Genomic DNA, 23,163 nt, shown 5'->3' with positions numbered 1-23,163 from the left:
ACCAGAGGGGGAACTCTCCTCCCATCTAGGTGGGAGGCCAAGGAAGAAGAAGAAGGAGGGGGGCTCTCCCCCCCTCTCCCCCGGTGGCGCCGGAGTGCTGCCAGGGCTAGGATCGTGACGGCGATCTACATCAACAACCTTGCTACTTTCAACACCAACTTTCTCCTCCTCTATGCAGCGGTGTAACACCCCTTCTACCCGTTGTCATCTCTACTTAAACATGGTGCTCAACTCCATATATTATTTCCCAATGATATTTGGCTATCCGATGATGTTTGAGTAGATATGTTTTGTCCTATGGGTTAATCATGATCTTGGTTGGTATGATTGTATATTTTACTTATGGTGCTGTCCTATGGTGCCCTCCATCTCACGGAAACGTGAGGGGTGCCCGCTGTAGGTTGTTGCAATATGTTCATGGTTTGCTTATGGTGGGTTGCGAGAGTGCCAGAAGCTTAAACCCAAGTAGGTGGGTTGTTGCGTATGGGATAAAGAGGACTTGATACTTAATGCTATGGTTGGGTTTCACGACCTTAATGATCTTTAGTAGTTGCGGATGCTTGCTAGGGATCCAATCATAAATGCATATAATCCAAGTACAGAAAGTATGTTAGCTCATGCCTTTCCCTCATATAGAATTACAAGAATGATTACCGGTACTTGTTATCTATTGCCTAGGGACAAATGATTTCTTATTGGCAAAAGCTATCTACTTTTATTACCTTGCAATTTATTCGTTGGTTTATTCTCGCAAAGTATTCGTAGTTTTATTCTTGCAAAATAGTTTCATACTTGTTTTAGGTAAAGCAAACGTCAAGTGTGCGTAGAGTTGTATCGGTCGTTGATAGAACTCTAGGGAATATTTGTTGTACCTATCGCTCCTCGTTGGGTTCGACACTCTTATTTATCGAAGAAGGCTACAAACGAACCCCTATACTTGTGGGTTATCAAGACCTTTTTTGGCACCGTTGCCGGGGAGCAATAGCGTGGGGTGAATATTCTCGTGTGTGCTTGTTTGCTTTATCACTCAGTACTATTTATTTTCTATTCTAAGTAGTTCTCTAAGTTTATTTATGGATGTGGAACACGAAACACCAAAAAAAATAGTGGTACTTGCTACTCATGGAGATGGGGAACCTCCTAAAACCCTCGATGCTCGTTATGAGAAAAATATTATGCACTACTCTGATAATCCTGAGAAAACCCCATTCAACTGTATAATGGGAGTTACGTTGGATCAACGTGAATACTTTAGGGACTATCGCTTGACTCATAAAAGGAAATTGTTATGAGATCAAATTTATATGTTGCATTGGTATGCTCGGGAGCTATGCTTGAGATATGATTATACTTGTTGCTCTAGGATGAATGCTCCACACCTTCCCTTTTCAAGTGATTTTAATGATAATGAAACCTTGGCTTCTTATGCTAATGGTAGATTTGATTATTATGATGTCGAACGAATAGAAGAATTTTTTACTTTTAAGGGTGCTTATGAAATTGAATCTTTGTTTGAAAAGTTTGAAGATTTTGATGATTCAGTTTATAGACCTAAATTTTTTTAATCCTTAAATATTGCTATGATAATTATAAATTTAATTACGATATTGATGTGTTTATTGAGAAAATCTCTGCTGTCCGATAAGAGACTAATATTTTGCAGGAGTCTATGGAAGAAGAAATTGATGATATTGTGAGCCCATTGGATGAAAAAGATGAGGAGGAGAGCGAAGAACAAAAGGAGGAAGAGCGGATTGATCACCCGTGCCCACCTTCTAATGAGAGTAATACTCTTCAACTCATACATTGTATAATTTCCCTTCGTTCTTACCGAAGCATGAATGCCATGATAATTGCTATGATCCTATTGATTCGTTCGAAATATCCCTTTTTGATGATGCCTGCTATGCTTGTGGCCATGATGCCAATTTAAATTATGCTTATGGAGATGAACTTGCTATAGTTCCTTATATTAAGAATGAAATTGTTGCTATTGCACCCACACATGATACTCCTATTATCTTTTTGAATTCTACCAACAACACTATATCAGAGAAGTTTGCTCTTATTAAGGATTACATTGATGGGTTGCATTTTACCGTTGCACATGATGATTTTGATGAATGTAATATGCATGTGCTTGCTGCTCCCACTTGCGATTATTATGAGTGAGGAACTATACCTCCACCTCCCTATGTTTCCAACACGATAAAATTGCAAGAAACTTCTTATGCTATGTATTGGCCTTTACTAGATGTGCATGAATTGTTCTTGTATGACATGTCGATGCATAGTAAGAGAGTTAGACTCCGTCATTGCATGATATATGTTGCTTTGTGCTCATTACTAAATGCCAAATCATTGTTAATTAAAATTGTCTTTGATATACCTTGGGATCCGGGTGGATCCGTTACATGAGCACTTTATGCCTAGCATAATGGCTTTAAAGAAAGCGCTGCTAGGGAGACAACCCGAAATTTTAGAGAGTCGTTTATTTCAGTTGAGTCCTTTAATAAAGTTTAAACAAAAAAATATAGAGGGGAACTTAAAACTTCACAGAAAGAAAAGTGAAAGTGAGATAGACGACCACCGTGGAAGCGGGAGCATGCCTTGAACTTTGTTAATGCCCATGGAAACTTTGTGAATCTTAAATTGCAGAAACTTTCCAACAAAAATAATTATCCCTTTGTACAATTCCATTGTATTATAAAAATAATGTGCCAAGATTTTCCTTTAGGATGAGTAGATTCCTTCTTGTTATGTGCTGTGCAAAAACAGAAACTTTGGCTGTAGTGCGCGATTTTACATTTTTGACTGGAACGTCCAAAGGTTCTGAAACTTTCTGCACCGTATTGATACACAAATTGTTTATTTTTTTCTAATTTGTCAGAATTTTTAGAGTTACAGAAGTATGGTGAATGTTCAGATATTTACAGGTTGTCCTGTTTTCACATATTGCTGTTATTGCTTCATTATTTGCGTATGTTTGAAATCTTGTTGAGCCTCCTTTGACTTGGGGCCATAGAATTGTGATAGCATACAATGGGTAATGTTTGATTATAATTATACAATAATGTTACAGCAGTACATGATGGGATTTACTGCCATATTCACTAACCCCGCCACTAAAAGTTTCTGTTGAGTTTTGTGTGGATGAAGTGATCAAAGATCGAGGACGTCTCGATATGAGGAAAAGGAGGAAAGGCAAGAGCTCAAGCTTGGGGATTCCCAAGGCACCCCAAGTAAATATTCATGGAGACTCAAGTGTCTAAGCTTGGGGATGCCCCGGAAGGCATCACATCTTTCTTCAACAAGCATCGGTATGTTTTCGTCTTCGTTTCGTTCATGTGATCTGTGCAAATCTTGGAGAGTCTTTTGCAATTAGTTTTATTTTTTATTTTATGCACCATGCTGGTATGAGATAGTCCATGGTAGATTTATAGAATGCTCATTGCACTTCACTTATATCTTTTGAGTGTGGCTTTATAGAATGCTTCATGTGCTTCACTTATATAATTTGAAGTTTGGATTCCCTGTTTCTCTTCACACAGAAACCCGTTGTTTGTAGAATACTCTTTTGCTTCACTTATATTTGTTAGAGCTTGGTCTTTTGTAGAAAGAATTAGACTCTCATGCTTCACTTATATCTATTTAGAGAGTCAAGAAGAATTGGTCAATTGCATGGTTAGTCATAAAATCCTACATAAAACTTGTGGAACACTAAATATGATATGTTTGATTCCTTGCAATAGTTTTGCGATATAGAGATGGAATATGTGGGAGGTACTAGTAAACGGTTGTGGTTAGTCAGAATATTGGTGTTAAGGTTTGTGATTCCCGAAGCATGCACATATAGTTTCTCGTTATTCTATGAACTTGGAGCTTGATTTATTATTGATTGTCTTCCTTATGAGTGGCGGCCAGGGACGAGCAATGGTCTTTTCCTACCAATCTATCCCCCTAGGGGCATGCGTAGTAGTACTTTGCTTCAAGGGCTAATAAACTTTTGCAATTATTATATGAGTTCTTTATGACTAATGTGAGTCCATGGATTATACGCACTCTTACCTTTCTGCAATTTGCTAGCCTCTACAGTACCATGCATTGCCCTTTCTCACCTCGAGAGTCGGTGCAAACTTCGCAGGTGCATCCAAACCCCATGATATGATACGCTCTATCACACATAAGCCTCATTATATCTTCCTCAAAACAGCCACCATACCGACCTATTATGGCTTTTCCATGGCTCAGCGACCATTCATCATTTTTTATATATATGTTACCCTAGATCATTGCACATCCTGGTACATTGCCAGAGGAATTCATATGGAGTCATAATTTTCATAGGTATCGAGTTGTAATTTTTATTTCTTTTGAGTTATAAGTAAACAGAAGCGTGATGATCATCATTATTCATTTTTAGAGTTGTGCCCCAGTGAGGAAAGGATGATGGAGACTATGATTCCCCCACATGTCGGGATGAGACTCCGGACAATGACAGAGAAAAAGAAAAAAAGAAAAAAAAGAAAAAAGAAAAGAAAGAAAAAAGGGGAAAAAGTAACAAAGAGAGAAGGGGCATTGTTAGTATCCTTTACCACACTTATGCTTCAAAGTAGCACCATGTTTTTCATATGGAGAGTCTCCTATGTTGTCACTTTCATATACCAGTGGGAATTTATCAGTATACGATTAGATGCACACCCACTTAGTTTCATATTGAGCTTTCATACACTTATAGCTCTTAGTGCATTCGTTGCATGGCAATCCCCACTCCTCGCATTGATATGAATTGATAGGCATCTCCATAGCCTGTTGGTTAGCCGCGTCAATGTGAGACATTCTTACTTTTTTGCCGTCTCTATATTTACCCCTATAATCATACTCTATTCCACCCGTAGTGCTATATCCATGGCTCGCGCTCATGTATTGCGTGAGGGTTGAAAATGCTGAAGCGTGTTAAAAAGTATGAACCAATTGCTCGGCTTGTCATCGGGGTTGTGCATGAAAATACTTTGTGTTAAGAAGATAGAGCATGATAAGACTATATGATTTTGTAGGGATAGCTTTCTTTAGCGTTGATATTTTGAAAGACATGATTGTTTGTTGTATGCCTGAGTATTGATGTCTTTATGTCAAATTATGGACTATTACTTTGAATCACTTATGTCTTAATATTCATACCATGATTAGATATATGATCAAGTTTATGCTAGGTAGCATTCCACATAAAAAATGATCTTTTTATCATTTACCTACTCGAGGACAAGCATGAATTAAGCTTGGGGATGCTGATATGTCTCCGTCGTATCTATAATTTTGTATTGTTTCATGCCAATATTATACAACTTTCACATGTTTTTGGCAACTTTTTATAATTGGACTAACCCATTGATCCAGTGCCCAATGCCAATTCCTCTTTTTTGCATGTTTTTTGTATCACAGAATATCCATATAAAACGAAGTCCAAATGCAATAAAATTTTATGGATAATTATTTTGGAATATTTGTGAATTTTGGGAGGTGGAATCAACACAAACGGAGGCCCACACAGCCCACAAGACACCAGGGCGCGCCCAGGTGCCAGGCACGTGGTGGTGGGTTGTGCTCACCTTGTACGTTGGTTGGACCTCTACTTCGGGCGCCAGAAAGCTTATATTAGGGAAAAAATTGTATTAAAATCTCAGTGCAATCGGAGTTACGGATCTCCGAGAATATAAGAAACGGTTTTCGGCCAGATCTGGGGAACGCAAAATAGAAGAGAACAGAGAGGGAGATCCAATCTCGGAGGGGCTCCCGCCCCTCCGCTGCCATGGAGGCCATGGACCAGAGGGGGAACTCTCCTCCCATCTAGGTGGGAGGCTGAGGAAGAAGAAGAAGAAGAAGGAGGGGGCTCTCTCCCCCTCTCCCCCGGTGGCGCCGGAGTGCCGCCGGGGCTAGGATCGTGACAGTGATCTACATCAACAATCTTGCTACTGTCAACACCAACTTTCTCCCCCTCTATGCCGCGGTGTAACACCCCTTCTCCCCATTGTAATCTTCACTTATACATGGTGCCCAACTCCATATATTATTTCCCAATGATATTTGGCTATCCTATGATGTTTGAATAGATCCGTTTTGTCCTATGGGTTAATCGTGATCTTGGTTGGAATGTTTGTATACTTTATTTATGGTGTTCTCCTACGGTGACCTCCATCTCGCACAAATGTGAGGGGTTCCCGCTGTATGGTGTTGCAATATGTTCATGGTTTGCTTATGGTGGGTTGCGAAAGTGACAGAAGCTTAAACCGAGTAGGTGGGTTGTTGCGTATGTGAGAAAGAGGACTTGATACTTAATGCTATGGCTGGGTTTCACGACCTTAATGATCTTTCGTAGTTGCGTATGCTTGCTAGGGGTCCAATCATAAGTGCATATGATCCAAGTAGAGAAAGTATGTTAGCTCATCCCTCTCCCTCATATGGAATTACAAGAATTATTACCGGTACTTGTTATCGATTGCCTATGGACAAATGACTTTCTTATTGATAGAAGCAATCTACTTTTTTACCTTTTTATTCGTAGTTTCATTCCCGCAAAGTACTCATAGTTTTATTCTTTCAAAATAGTTTCATACTTGTTTTAGGTAAAGCAAACTTCAAGTGTGCGTAGAGTTGTATCGATGGTCGATAGAACTTGAGGGAATATTTGTTCTACATTTAGCTACTCGTTGGGTTAGACAGTCTTATTTATCGAAGAAGGCTACAAATGATCCCCTATACTTCTGGGTTATCAGTACGTACGTGGAAGTATTTACTTTCTTGCACCCTGGCTATAGTTACGTGTACATGATATTGACTGAACTGCGTGACATGCTACATCCGCGCTGTGAAGCCCCCGATTCGACCGTACACTAATCATACACGCAAATGTGTATGATCAAGATCAGGGACTCACGGGAAGATATCACAACACAACTATAGACACAAATTAAAATAATACAAGCTTTATATTACAAGCCAGGGGCCTCGAGGGCTCAAATACATAGCTCGATACACAAGAGTCAGCGGAAGCAATAATATACGAGTACAGACATAAGTTAGACAAGGATGCCTTAAGAAGGCTAGCACAAAAGCAATATGATTGAAGAGGCAAGGCCTCGAGCCTGGGACCTCCTAACTACTCCTGGTCGTCGGCTGTCTCCATGTAGAAGTAGGCACCATTGGGTAGTAATAGACGTCGGCGGTGGCATCTAGCTCCAAGGATCCACCAACTGGTTGCATCAAGCGGAAAGAAGAAAGAAGGGGGAAAGGGGGTAGCAAAGCAACCGTGAGTACTCATCCAAAGGACTCGTAAGCATCAGATCTATTGTAAGTATGCATTGGTATCAAAGGAAGGGTTGTATCTATGGACTGAACTTCAGAATGCCAGAATAGGGGGGAAGGCCTAGCCTATCAAAGACTAGCATCTTAAAGCAGCTCCAAGCATCTTGCAGCATGTAGAACATTATAGAATAGTACTTTAATTAACAAGCATGTTGTAACAATAAGGCCCAGAGATCCTTCCTCGACTCCCAACGAGAAAGCAATCCCGGAGCCAACATATCCATCACATATCAAGTATCCATTTCTAGTTGTATAAGATCAGGATATAAGTCTGAACGTCCATTACCGTGGACACGGCTATTAATAGATAATCTTCCCTGCAGGGGTGCACCACGTTTTCCAACATGCTCGATCACTCTCGCCGGACACACTTTTCTGGGTCAATGCCCGGCCTCGGAAGATCAACACGTCGTAGCCCTACCTAGGCTCAGCAGAGAGGTCCCCACGGGTCTACATCCTAAGCACTCTAGGGTCTGGGCCCATCGCCCGTTGCACTCCGGGTCGTTACGTGCAGGGCGGGTCCAGGCTCCACCACTACAGTATGGTGCCGGCCCAGTCGTGCCGCAAGGCTGAACTGGACGTCTGACAAAGCTTCGGCTGATACTACGATTTCGAGGCCCATAACTATTCTCGCATGGTGGTTGGTTCCTAAAGGCCAAAGGCCAATTCAGAAGAAATGCCCAAACCATGGCGTATTACTAGTTTGCGGAGACGAGCAGAGACTCACGATAATGTGACCCCGTCGCCCCGTCCCTAGGAAATACGGCAAGGGATACCCAGCCAACTCGGGGGCAGCCTGCCTGCCCGGCCGTGCCTCATAACCATCTTGCGGGTGCTCTCCGGGCCCGCCCGACATTCCCAAAGGTCTCAAGTAAAGTCAAGGTAACCGTGTGTCCAAACATCAAGGGGAAAACCTGAGGAATCACCCATGGAGGATTCCACTCGCTGTAATCATCAAGGTGAACGTAAGAGGATCCACCCTCGAGGTTCACACTTGAGGTGTTGCACGACAGAGCCGTATCGGGAATGGTGAAATAGGAACCACCCTCGTTGACCACGACCGAATAGCTACACTACAGAATTATCATGAGAAGTTCGTTATGAGGGATCACCCTCGACACTCGATAGTAACTCTGCAGAGTCGGCAACAAAAGGGGCGTGATGTGATGTGAGGTGTCGGGCTCTGGTCGTCGATCACGTTGATCGAGTCATCGATGATGAAGCAGGGGCAACAAGGACAAGGTGGGTGTCACTGATGGATCGCTAACCAACCTATACTAAACAGTTTAGGATAACATGGTAAGGTACAATGGGTAGGTTACAAAAGCAGGCTATGCATCAGAATAGGAGCAATCAAATACAGTAGCAAAATCTAGTGCAAGCATTAGAGAATGGAATGGGCGATATCGGGATGATCAAAGGGGGGCTTGCCTGGAAGCTCCACTGAAAGGGAAGAAGGTTCGTCGTCGACGTAATCGATCACAGGGGCATCGGCAGCGGTCTCGGGGTCTACCGGAGAGAAGAGGGGGAAGAAACAGTAAATATAATGCAACACAGATGCATGACGGCAATAACACGCAGTGCTAGGGGTGTTCTAATGCGGTGCTACACGATACCGGCAAAGGGGGAAAACATCCGGGACTGTTTTCTCGAAGTTTGGCATTTCCAGACAGATGAACCGGAGGGGAAATGTTTGATGTTCGCTATGCTAGGGACGTGTGACAAATGAACGAACAGCATATTCCGACTCATCTCGTCGTTCTGAACAACTTACATGTACAAAACGTTTTTATCTGAGCTACAGATTAATTTCTATGATTTGCTAAAACTTTTAAATCATTTTGGAATTAACAGATTTAAATTAAAGGAAAACATGGTTATGACATCGCCATGACATCAGCATGATGTCAGCAGTCAATAGGGCTATTGACTGGGTCAAACTTACAGGTGGGTCCTACTGTCATTGACACAACTTAGTTAACAGTTTTAATTAACAGATTAACTATTAAAAAAACAATTTATTAGAGTGGGGGCCACACGTCATAGTCAGTAATTTTAACTAATGGTTTAATTCAACAGGGGGGTTGAATAAGTGGTGGGGGACCCACCTGACTGTGTCCCATTAGGTTTATTAACTAGGCAGTTTTAATTAAACCAAAATAATTACGGGAGGGGGCCGTTGTTAGTGGCACAAGCCGGCCACCATGGCGTGGCCGTGCACGCGTGCGTGCACACGGCAAGGGCCGAGACTGTGGCCGGAGCTAGCAGGCCAGGGGAGGTGCAACCATGGAGCCTCGGGCGCGAGAGGAGCAGCGTGCGGGCGGCCGAATGGCGCGGCGACGTGGTCGGGTAGCGGGCGCGCGCGCGGAGACGTGGCTGGATCCGGTGATGGGAGAGAGAGGGCGGACGAGGCTCACACCATTTGTAGATGAGCAGGGCCGGCGTGGCTTGATGGAGCCATCGAGGGAGAGGTGTTGAGGCGAGATCCGAAAGCGACGAGGTGGCGAAGGCGTCGCGGTCCGGCAACGGCGAGCGGCGGAGCCGGGGCAGCGCCAGGGGGCAGCGGCTTCGGGGTGTCGCCGCGAGGGAGGGCTTCGAGGGAATAGGGGCGAGGCGATAGTGTGCGTCGGCGTCGGGAGGCTCCGGCGAGGGGGCCCTGAGCGACGGTGGCGTCGGGGACACGGCGGGGGGGGGGGGGAGGAGGGAACGGCCCGATCCAGATCGGATCGGGAGAGGGAGAGATAGTCGTAGGGGGAGTGGGGGTGGTTAGCGCTAGGGTATGGGTCGGGGTGGCCTTGTAGGCCAGAGAGGGGGGCGTGTGGGCCGGCCTGGGGGTTACCTGGGCCGAGGTCAGCGAGGGACTGGGCCTCTCCCCTTTTTTGTTTTTTTATTTATTTATTTTTAGAGCATCTAAACATTCTATAAAATTTTGGTTTCTCCACCAATATTACCAACTTGAGCATTTTAGTTTGCATTTTTGATAAAATTTTAATTTTTGCCTTTAAACTCAATTTTGAATTTGAATTGCGATTTGGATCAAGCAGAGATTAGCAACAGTAACATGATGACATGGCACCATTAACAAGGGATTACTGTAGCATAATTATCCGGGCGTTACAATTCTCCTCCACTACAAGAAATCTCGTCCCGAGATTTAGGAGGTAGAAGGAAACAAAGCGGTGTATTTATCACGCAAGTGATCCTCGCGTTCCCAAGTGGCTTCGTCTTCGGAGTGATGCGACCACTGGACCTTGAGAAACTTGATCGCCTTCTGACGTGTGCGGCGTTCAGCTTGGTCGAGAATGCGGACCGGATGCTCTTTATAGGAGAGGTCCTGTTGCAACTCGAGCACTTCATGATCCACTGCTCAGATTGGGTCCTTGAAGCAGCGACGGAGTTGTGACACGTGGAACACATCGTGAACCTGAGAAAGGTTCGACGAAAGTTCCAACTGATATGCCACTTTTCCATGCCTCTTGAGAATAGTGAATGGACCAATATAGCAAGGAGCTAGCTTGCCCTTGATCACAAAGCGATGTGCACCCTTCATTGGTGTGACTCGAAGATAAGCCTTTTCGCCAGGTTGATAGACCATGTCTTTATGATGACGGTCATAATTACTCTTTTGATGTGACTGGGCAGTCTTGAGATTCTCGCGAATGAAGCGGACTTGTTCTTCGGCGTGTTGGATCATATCCGGACCGAAGAGTTGACGTTCCCCAGTTTCTGACCAGTCGGAGGGGTTCGGCACTTTTGCCCATATAACACTTCGAAGGCAGCCATCTTCAGACTAGCTTGAAAGCTATTGTTGTAGGAGAACTCAGCATACGGTAGAGATTCCTCCCATTCTTGCCAAAGGAAATGACACAAGCTCAAAGCATGTCTTCGAGAACTTGATTGACGCGTTCAACTTGTCCCTGAGACTGGGGGTGAAAAGCGGTGCTGAATGACAGATGAGTTCCCATAGCTCCTTGAAAACTTGCCCAAAATCTTGAAGTGAATAAGCTACCACGGTCTGAGCTGATTACCAGTGGAATACCATGAAGTGAAACAATTCTGGACATATAGAGAGTTGCCAGCTGACTAGCAGTGATCGTTTCTTTGACGACCAGAAAGTGTGCAACTTTAGAAAGCCGGTCAATGACGACAAGAATAGCATCATTACCTTTCTGCGACTTGGGAAATCCAGTGACGAAGTCCATATCAACATGGTCCCATTTCCATTCAGGAATAGAGATATGTTGCAGAGTTCCAGTAGGCCTTTGATGTTCTGCTTTGATACGACGACAAACGCCACATTCAGCAACATAGCGGGCAATATCTTGCTTCATGTTTGACCACCAAAATCTTTGACGAATGTCTTGGTACATCTTGGTACTACCGGGATGAATAGACAATGGAGTGTCATGAGATTCTTTCATAACCTCCTTAGTCATATCCAGGTTGTCTTTTGAAGGAACCACTAGGCGACCTTTAAAGAACAAGCTGTCATCATCTTCAAGAGTGAAGAATGAGGGCCTTCCTTCTGCGAGGTAGCGCTTAATCTTCTCAACTTGAGAGTCATATTTCTACAGCCTCTTGATGCTCTCTACGAGATCTGGCTCGACAACTAGGGTATTGAGGGAACCCTGAGGAACAACACAGAGGTTCAGCTTGCGAAACTCTATAGGAGGGGGAGCGAGTGCACCCGGAGGAACAATATGGAGGTTCAGCTTTCTGAATTCTTCAAGAAGCGAGGGCTGAACTTTGGAAACCTCGAGATGGTTGCAATATGACTTGCGGCTCAAGGCATCAGCCATTACATTAGCCTTGCCTGGTGTATAGGAAATATCCAAGTCAAAATCTGCTACCATCTCCATCCATCTCTGCTGACGGAGGTTCAGGTCTGGCTGGGTAAACAGATACTTCAAACTTTGGTGGTCGGTGAAGATCTCACAACGATTACCGAGAAGGTAATGTTGCCACTGTTTCAGTGCATGTATGACAGCATCAAGCTCGAGGTCATGAACTGGGTAGTTCTCTTCGTGAGGGCGCAACTGACGAGAGGCATAAGCAATCACTCTGCGCTCTTGCATTAGGACACAGCCTAATCCTTGTCGTGAAGCGTCACAGTAAATGATGAAATCCTTCTTAGTATCTGGCGGAGCAAGCACTAGGGCAGAAGTCAGCTTGTCTTTGAGTCTTGGAAACTTTCCTGACACTTTTCTATCCAATCAAACTTGACGCCTTTGTGAAGCAGACCAGTCAGGGGCTTGGTGATCTTGGAGAAGTTCTCGACAAATCGACGGCAATAGCTGGTGAGTCCGAGAAAACTTCTGACTTGTTTGACATTCTTCGGAGGGGTCCAATCGAGAATAGCCTGAACTCGCTCTGGGTTGACGGCAATACCATCCTTGGAGATGACATGCCCAAGGTAGGTCACTTCGGGTAGCCAGAATTCACACTTGGAATACTTAGCATATAGTTGATGTTCTCGAAGCTTTTCCAGAACAAGTCGAAGGTGTTCAACATGTTCATCTTTATTCTTGGTATATACAAGGATATCATCTAGATAAACCACGATGAACTTGTCGAGGTATTCCATGAATATATAGTTCATCAGACGAGAGAGTGTCGATGGAGCATTTGTCAAACCGAAGGACATGACGGTGTACTCTTATGAACCATAGCGAGTAACGAAGGCGGTCTTAGGAATATCCTCTTCACGAACCCGAATCTGGTGGTAACCCAACCTCAAATCAAGCTTAGAGAATACTAAGGATCCAGCAAGTTGATCATACAGATCGTTGATTCTCGGAAGCGGATACTTGTTCTGAATTGTTGCCTGGTTGATAGGACGGTAATCATGGACCTAACGGTTAGTTCCATCCTTCTTCTTGACAAAGAGAGAAGGTGCTCCCCAAGCAGAGGAACTAGGACGAATGAATCCCTTTTGAGGATATTTGTCGATTTCCCCCTTAAGTTCAAGGAGTTCATGTGGCGGCATCTTGTATGGCCACTTGGCAATAGGAGTAGTGCCCGGCTTCAAGTCTATGATGAATTCAACAGCTCTAGCAGGGGGTATTCCTGGAAGTTCTTCTAGAAAGACATCTTCGAATTCACGAACGATTGGAATGTTCTCTATTCCCTCAAGAGGTGAATCATTCAATGCATTTAGAACATATATCTGGTTCTCGGCATCCCGAGCTGCGTGGGCTGAGTATTTGACTGTCTGGCCAGAAGGGTGAGTGAGTTGGACTGTCTTGGTAGCACATTTAATCAAAGCATTATGGGCTGTCAACCAATCCATACCAAGAATGATTTCTATGTTGGAAGGTCCGAGGACAATGAGAGAAGCCGGAAAAAGTAGCCCTCCAATCTCGATTTGGTTGCGAGGGCTTACCATTGAGGTTTGCCACTTGGAACCTAGGATTGAACCGCTAAGGGAGTGGGTAATTTTTCCATGTATAACTCATGCGACTGAGCAGATTGTTGGGACACATAAGTATGCGATGCTCCTGAATCAAAGAGAACAGAAGCTGGCACTGAATTAATGCGAAGGGTTCCCATCACAATTTTTGGGGACTCACGAGCTTCTTCAATCTTGACATGGGTGAATTGACCACCAAACGTAGCAGGTGGACTGGCACTACAACGACTGGTATGATGGTTTCGACGGCCCTTTTTACGGTCAACAGGACGACGTGATGAATTCTGCGGCAGACCCTGGCAACAGTTGAAAGCACGGTGCCCTGGCTGACCACACTTGCGGCATAAACCATCAGGGGGGAGGAGCTACAACATTAGCCTGTCCACCTTGAATTGTTAGCTGTCTCGGCGGTAGAGGCAGACGAGTTGCAACATAAGACGGCCTTTCTGTTGGAGCAGGTCGGTGATGAACATTATGTGGGATCCAGACTCGACGTTTCTGAGCAGGCTGACTCGAGGATGGGCCAACATCTCTACTACGCTTGAGCGACTCCTGGTACTCAGTCAGACCAGTTTCAGTTCGAAAAGCTTGGCTGACAAGCGTTGCAAAGTCTGCACAATCATGAGCAACAAGTGCGAGCTTTATATCGGGACAGAGTCCTTCACGGAATTTCTCCTGCTTGCGAGCATCAGTGCAGACATCATCTGCAGCATAGCGAGATAATTCCAGGAACTTCCTCTGATATTCATCCAGAGTCATTGTGTCCTGTGAGAGTTTGCGGAACTCCTTCTTCTTTTGGTCCATTAGACCTTGAGGAATGTGCCGTGCACGGAAGGCTAACTGAAATTCCTGCCAAGTGGTTACAGTCTCTGCAGGCTGAACCCTTCAGGTGAAATGTCGCAAAGGTGACATAACTGGCAGGGCCAATATTAGCTGACTCCATCTCAAACAAGATGTCACGAAGCCAATCATCAGCATCCATAGGATTGGTGGAGTTGCGGAAAATGGACGGGTTGAGGCGCACAAATTCTGGCAGTGTTATTGGGGTAGGCTGTTGATCAGCATTCTGGTTCGGGAACTGGGCCATTACCCCAGTCATAAACTGACGATTCAGCTCAAACTGCTGCATCATTGCGGCAATATAGGGTGGAGGTGGAGGATTGTCAGCCATCCTGCTAGAAACATCAGGGAGCAGTTTAACAAGGGGTGGAGCAGGTGTATGGAGTCATTCATGATTGAACTTGAACAATGAGCAAAGGCGCAGTATGTACAAAGTAGTAGTCATTAAAGACATACATATACATCTACAGACCATTTACACGTTGTTTGTATGAGTTCGAACAAGAGAATCATCCTAGACATACTAGGCGGCACGCTGGCACGCGATGGAAGGATACAACAATGAGACATAGCAAAGGCTACATCCACGTCGGAGAAAACCACTAGAGCGAGAATCTGCAGGGGACGATGCAGGGTGCCCTCGATAAAAGGATCCTGCGGCCCATGGACAATGTGTAGCAGATCCCGGCCCTCAATTCAAGAAAGGCATATTAGAAAACTCCTGATGGATGTGATCACGAGAACCTAGGATAGAGTTAGCAAAATCATTTAACCTGAATAGAGGAGAGATATAAGAGTCCCAGAGTATAGACGAGGAATAAAAGATCCTAATAGCACCCAATTGGCGACATGGGCCAGTAAGCCACAAAACCATGTTAGTAAATCCGTTTTGCAAAGACTAGACTCAACTTCGGCCAAGGAGTTGGAAAGGGGGATCCTACATGTAGTCAGCTCTGATACCAACTTGTGAAGCCCCCGATTCGACCGTACGCTAATCATACACGCAAATATGTACGATCAAGATCAGGGACTCACGGGAAGATATCACAACACAACTCTAGACACATATTAAAATAATACAAATATTATATTAAAAGCTAGGGGCCTCGAGGGCTCGAATGCATAGCTCGATACACAAGAGTCAGCGGAAGCAACAATATCTGAGTACAGACATAAGTTAGACAAGGATGCCTTAAGAAGGCTAGCACAAAAGCAACACGATCAAAGAGGCAAGGCCTCTTGCCTGGGACCTCCTAACTACTCCTGGTTGTAGGCGGTCTCCATGTAGAAGTAGGCACCATCGGGTAGTAATAGACGTCGGCGGTGGCATCTAGATCCAAGGATCCACCAACTGGTTGCATCAACCGAAAAGAAGAAAGAAGGGGGAAAGGGGGTAGCAAAGCAACCGTGCGTACTCATCCAAAGTACTGGCAAGCATCAGATCTATTCTAAGTATGCATTGGTATCAAAGGAAGGGTTGTATCTGTGGACTGAACTACAGAATGCCAGAATAGGGGGGAAGGCCTAGCCTATCGAAGACTAGCATCTTCAAGCAGCTGCAAGCATCTTGCAGCATGTAGAAGAGTATAGAATAGCAGTTTAATTAACAAGCATGTTGTAACAATAAGGCCCAAATATCCATCCTCGACTCCCTGCAAGAAAGCAATCCCGGAGCCAACATATCCATCACATATCACATATCAAGTATCCATTTCTAGTTGTATAAGATCAGGATATAAGTCTGAACGTCCATTACCGTGGACACGGCTATAAATAGATAATCTTCCCTGCAGGGGTGCACCACGTTTTCCAACACGCTCGATCACTCTAGCCGGACACACTTTTCTGGATCAATGCCCGGCCTCGGAAGATCAACACGTCGTAGCCCTACCTAGGCTCAGCAAAGAGGTCCCCGCCGGTCTACATCCTAAGCACTCCGGGGTCTGGGCCCATCGCCCGTTGCACTCCGGGTCGTTACGTGGAGGGCGGGACCAGGCTCGACCACTACAGGATGGTACCGGCCCAGCCATGCCGCATTGCTGAACTAGACGTCTGACAAAGCTTCGGCTGATACTACGACGTCGAGGCCCATAACTATTCTCGCGTGGTGGTTGGTCCGTAAAGGCCAAAGGCCAATTCAGAAACAATACCCAAACCAGAGCGTATTATTAGTTTGCGGAGACGAGCCTAGACTCACGATAATGTGACCCCATTGCCCCATATCGAGGAAATACGGCAAGGGTTAGCCCAGCCCACTCGGGGGCGGCCTGCCTGCCCGGCCGTGCCTCGTAACCATCTTGCGGGTGCTCTCCGGGCCCGCCCAACTTTCCCAAAGGTCTCAAGTAAATTCAAGGTAACCGTGTGTCCAAACATCAAGGGGAAAACCCGAGGAATCACCCACGGAGGATTCCACTCGATGTAATCATCAAGGTGAACGTAAGAGGATCCACCCTTGAGGTTCACACTTGAGGTGTTGCACGACAGAGCCGTATCGGGAATGGTCAAATACGAACCACCCTCGTTGACCATGACCGAATAGCTACACTACAGAATTATCATCAGGAGTGCGTAATGAGGGATCACCCTAGTAACTTTGCAGAGTCGGCAACAAAAGGGGCGTGATGTTATGTGAGGTGTCGTGCTCTGGTCGTCGATCACGTTGATCGAGTCTTCGATGATGAAGTAGTGGCAACAAGGACAAGGTGGGGGTCACTGATGGATCACTAACCAACCTATACTAAGCAGTTTAGGATAAGCAGGTAAGGTACAATGAGCAGGTGACAAAAGCAGGCTATGCATCAGAATAGGAGCAATCAAATACAGTAGCAAAATCTAATGCAAGCATTAGAGAATGGAATGTGCGATATCGGGATGATCAAAGGCGGGGCTTGCTTGGAAGCTCCACTGAAATGGAAGAAGGTTCGTCGTCGACGTAGTCGATCACAGGGGCATCGGCGGCGGTCTCTGGGTCTATCGGAGAGAAAAGGGGGAAGAAACAGTAAATGTAATGCAACACAGATGCATGACAGCGATAACACGCAGTGCTAGGGGTGTTCTAACGCGGTGCTACACGATACCAGCGAAGGGGGAAAACATCCGGGACTGTTTTCCCGAATTTGGCATTTCGGGACAAACGAACCGGAGGGGAAATGTTTGATGTTCGCTATGCTAGGGATGTATGATAGATGAACAAAGAGCGTATTCCGACTCGTCTCGTCGTTCTGAGCAACTTTCATGTATAAAACTTTTTCATCCGAGCTACGGATTAATTTCTATGATTTTCTAAAACATTTAAATCATTTTGGAATTAACAGATTTAAATTAAAGGAAAACAGGGTTATGACATCACCATGACATCAGCATGATGTCAGGATTCAATAGGGCTGTTGACTGGGTCAAACTTACAGGTGGGTCCTGTTGTCATTGACACAACTTAGTTAACAGTTTTAATTAACAGATTAATTATAAAACAGTTTATTAGAGTGGGGGCCACACGTCATAGTCAGTAATTTTAACTAGTGGTTTAATTCAACAGGGGGTTGATTAAGTGGTGGGGGACCCACCTGACTGTGTCCCATTAGGTTTATTAACTAGGCCGTTTTAATTAGACCAAAATAATTATGGGTGGGGGCCGTTGTCATTGGCACAAGCCGGCCACCACGGCATGGCCGTGCACGCGTGCGTGCACACGGCAAGGGCAGAGACTGTGGCCGGAGCTAGCAGGTCAGGGGAGGTGCGACCATGGAGCCTCGGCGTGAGCGTAGCAGCGTGCGAACGGCGGAACGGTGCGGCGACGTGGTCGGGGTGCGGGCGCGCGCGTGGAGACGCGGCCGGATCCGGTGATGGGAGAGAGGGGCGGACAAGGCTCACCCCGTTTGTAGATGAACGGGGGCGGCGTGGCTTGATGGAGCCATCAAGGAGAGGTGTTGAGGCGAGTTCCGGCAGCGACAAGGTGGCGAAGGCGTCGCGGTCCGGCAACAGCGAGCGGGGGAGCCGGGGCGGCGCCAGCGGGCAGCGGCTTCGGGGTGTCGCCGCGAGGGAAGAGGGGCGAGGCGACGGCGTGCGGCAGCGTCGGGAGGCTCTGGCGAGGGGGGCTCTGAGCGACGGTGGCGTCGGGGACGCGGCGGGGGGGGGGAGGGGGGAACGGCCCGATCCAGATCGGATCGGGAGAGGGAGAGAGAGATAGTCGTGGGGGAGTGGGGGTGGTTAGCGCTACGGTTTGGGTCGGGGTGGCCTTGTAGGCCAGAGAGGGCGGCGTGTGGGCCGGCCTGGGGGTTACCTGGGCCGAGGTCAGTGAGGGACTGAGCCTCTCCCGTTTTCTGTTTTTTAGAGCATCTAATTTTATAAAATTTTGGTTTCTCCACCAATATTACCAAATGATTATTTGCAACAACTTGAGCATTTTAGTTTGGATGTTTGACAAAATTTGACTTTTTTCCTTTAAACTCAATTTTGAATTTTAATTGCGATTTGGATCAAGCGGAGATTAGCAACAGTAACATGATGACATGGCACCATTAACAAGGGTTTACTGTAGCATAATTATCCGGGCGTTACACGCGCCTCTACTACGACACGTGCCCTTCCTTACTCGGCCACGCTTCATCACTACAGCCTGCAGACAGACCGATCGACTAGTATGTATGTACACGTTCGCGACCAGAAACACAACGCTATGTACGTTTCGACCAGGTGGGTTCCCGACTGCCAGGGAGGAGAAGAAGGCACTTCCTTGCATGTGAAGATATAGCTGGTGGGTCCCGGCTGTACGGGGAGAATCAAATTTTTTGCCCGTAATATGGACGCACTTACTTGCATGCGAAGATGTAGCTGGTGGTTCCCAGCAGTCAGGGGGGAAACGTTTTTTCTGCGAAATACAATGGCCCATCTGGTGGGTCCCTGCTACCAGGTGGAGGAATCATTATTTTGCGCGTAATAAGGAGGCACTTCCTTGCTGCGGCCATGGACCCAACTGTCAGCCTCTCCACGTACAGAACTCTTCCGATGGAAATCGTTCCTTGACCACATTGACCACGCCGCGCCGAGAGCACCAAGGTGGTGGACGACGGCAAGGCCTAGGAAGGGGAGGACGCGGAGCCGGGGAAGACGTGACAGTGGATGCCCACGTGGAGAGGAGTACGAGGGTTGACTGGTTCGGCTACGGTGTGAGGCTGCCGTCGCCGCAGAATAACAGGTGATGTGGGTAAGTAGAGGGATGGCCTAGCCAGTGGTGGGAGTAGTAGGGGCGGTGAGGCCTCCGCGGCAGCACATCCGACCACGGGAGGCAGGAGCAGGTGGCACTACCGGCCCTGGTTTGGCCGGCTGGAGCAAGAAGACCAGAGGATGAAGAAGCACTACGGCCGTTGGATGGACATCGTCTGGTCACTGGAGCTAGGATCGTTCATATTGACTAAGTTGACAAATCCCTCCATCCGTGTCAACTTAGTAGGCCCACAACTTAGCCTCCCACTATGGTTGGTCCCAGCAAGAGGGGGAGTATTAATTTTTTTTGTGCGTAATAAGGAGGCACTTCCTTGCGTGTGAAGATATAGCTGGTGGGTCCGAGCTTTTAGTAGGGGAACATTTTTTTGGGAAATACAGAGGCCCTTCCGGTGGGTCCCAACTGTCAGGTGGAGGAATCATTATTTTGCGCGTAATAAGGAGGCATTTCCTTGTGTACGGTCGTGGACCCAACTGTCAGCCTCACCACGTACAGTCCACTTCCGATGGATGTCGTTCGTTGACCACATTGACCACGCCGCGCCGAGAGCACTAGGGCAGTGGACGACGGCGAGGCCTAGGAAGAGAATGACACGAAGCCGGGGAAGACTCGGCAGTGGTTGCCCACACAGTGGGAGTATGAGGGTTTACTGGTTCGGGTGCTGTCACCGGAAAATAATAGGAGGTGTGGGTGATTAGAGGAATGGCCTGGCCAGCGATGGAGTAGGGTGGGGCGGTGCGGCCTGTGCGGTAGCATAGCTGGCAATGGGAGCCGGGAGCAGCCAGTCCCATCGGTGCTGGTTTGGGCGGTTGGAGCAAGAAGATTAGATATTGAAGAAGCAGCACGGTCGTAGGATTAACATCCAACGGTCACTGCTGCTAGAATCGTTTGTGGACTAAGTTGACAAAGCCTTTCGTACACGTCATCCTAGTAGACCCACAAGTTAGCCTCCAAATCTGTCCCAAACAACATACAGCCCGAAATTTCTAGCCAGATTCAAATCAATTTAAAAACTAAACATAACTTTATTTAAATCCAATGAAATTTTACCTGGACAAAAAAATGAAATTTAAAATATCAAAATCGGAACTAATTGGCTGTTTGCTGTATTTTTTCATTTTACAGCCCATTTTTTATTACTTATAGCCTATTTTCTGAGCAAGCCCGAATGCATCCCTCCTCGTCTTGAAAGATTTCCGGCCTAGCAGGGCATAGAAAAGCAAGTAGGTCTATGTTGGTTATTCTGCAAAAAACAAAATACCTGGCCTAGCCATTTTCGAAAAGGAAAAAAACAAACTAGGCCGGTCATGTGCTAAACATATGAAATAAAGCCTAGGCTAGACAGGCCAAAACTCCTGCACAACCCATTTGATACCCTTCTCCGTCCCCCAAAAAAGAAAAACAATTGCCACTACTAGGGAAAAGCCTAGCAGTAGTGCGGGTTCTTGGCCTATCAGTAGCGCGGGTAACTGCGCTATTGCTATGGCGTTACAGCTAAAGGTTAGCAGTAGCGTGTGTTAACATGCGCTACTGCTATATCAACTTAGTAGTAGCGTGTAGCGCAACAGGCACTACTGGTAATTACTAGTAGCGCGTCCCACTGCCCGCGCTACTACTATTATTCCGTATTCTATTTCTTTTTTATTTTATGTCGTATTCAGACACCTTTATACAAGTTTTCATACAAAAGCAATATAGAGATTATTTTTACATGATAATGAGTTATTAAATCACTAGGTGAAAGAACCGCGGATTAGTTTCAAGTGGATGGATCCTAAGTGATCAAGTCATGGATTATCACGGTAATCCATGACTTGATCACTTAGGATCCATCCATTTCAAACTAATCTGCGGTTCTTTCACCCAATGATATAATAACTCATCATCATCATCATCATCATATTAGTATAAAAACTCTTGCATCATATCATCACAAACAACACTAGCTAATAATCATTATAGTCATTACCACTATTTAATCATCATAGTCATAGTGTAGCTATCTAATCACCACCAACACTAGCTAATAATAATCATCAGCCATTACCACCAACACTACCTATTTAATCATCATAGTCGTAGTGTAGCACATCATCATCTTCAAACTCATTCTAGCTAGCTAACCACTCCTACTGCTCTCTCTAAGGTAAAATAGCATAGAACATGTGTAGCAGTCCTGATTCATCATATTGGAGCATGCAGATGAACCTATCTCCTAATTGTGTGCTGTGCTTCTGATTGTTTCCCCCTAGTACTTCTCTGCGATCCTTCACAATTCTGCTCCAGTCTTTCACTAATGAGACTTGCTTGGTTTTAAAAATCCTAAATGCACTCATGTGCGATGTAGGATGTCTTGGCCATAAGCTAACCATTGCCATGCAACCTTTAGACTCGATCCAACGAGGCACAACTATCATCGGGAGTCCCTATTGAAGAACATCGTAGTAACATACTTAGCAATGAAGTTTAGCTTAAAAATAATGTATGCAAAAGATGCACTGAGGACAAATAGTAAAAATCTTACAATCTTTCCTAAATAGATGTGACCGTAGTTCAATACGAACACTATTGGTCGCATGTTTTGAGTACTAAGATTTCCAAGTCCAGGAAAATAATTTCTCTTGGCAGCATCAAGATCCTCAAGCCATGAAACATAATGACTTATCTCCTCGCAGTTTAGTTCAGCCTCGGGACATGTTTGCTTGAATGGAAATAAGCTGTCAATAGAAATTAGTTGTCAACTATTTTTGAATAAATAATATCAAAGACATAAATATGGTTGAGAAACTCACATAATGGTAGAACTGGAGGCGTCTGCACATCGACCCAGATGTCGATATTTCCTTCAATATAATCTTCCGGACGAATAGCAAAGGTGATAAGCATATCAGGCTCAAATGCACAAGCCTTTGCATAGTGCTCTCCAATTTTTGCTTTCAAAATAGGTGTAGGTGTCTGCATTGTATAATTTTGCATCGAAAGTAAAATCATGCTCGGTCTACAAGTGAACTCTCTTTACCTCCATAGTTTTCATAGGACTGAAACCCATCTTATCCAAGACAAAAATTCTTGCATGGCAGGGTATACGCTAGTAGAATAGTAAAAAATTAAATTATAAGTTAAAGAAAAAGAAGCAGAAATCATGCTTATTTATGAAAAAAGACTTGTCGTTGTGACTTACAGTATCCACTTTGAAGTTCTCATCCAGCTTGATGCTGAAGCGCCTATCATCAACTAGGAAATGTTTGTCGCACAGGCCTCGCTCGTCTTCGCAGTATTCACACATACCGAAATCCTTTTCGTCGTCAGACATTTCCTATGCTCGTAGTTG

This window comes from Aegilops tauschii, chromosome 4 (genome assembly GCF_002575655.3).
Source record: "Aegilops tauschii subsp. strangulata cultivar AL8/78 chromosome 4, Aet v6.0, whole genome shotgun sequence".
NCBI lineage: Eukaryota > Viridiplantae > Streptophyta > Magnoliopsida > Poales > Poaceae > Aegilops > Aegilops tauschii.
The sequence above is the reverse complement of the archived record's forward strand: the minus strand, read 5'-3'. Positions refer to the sequence as shown.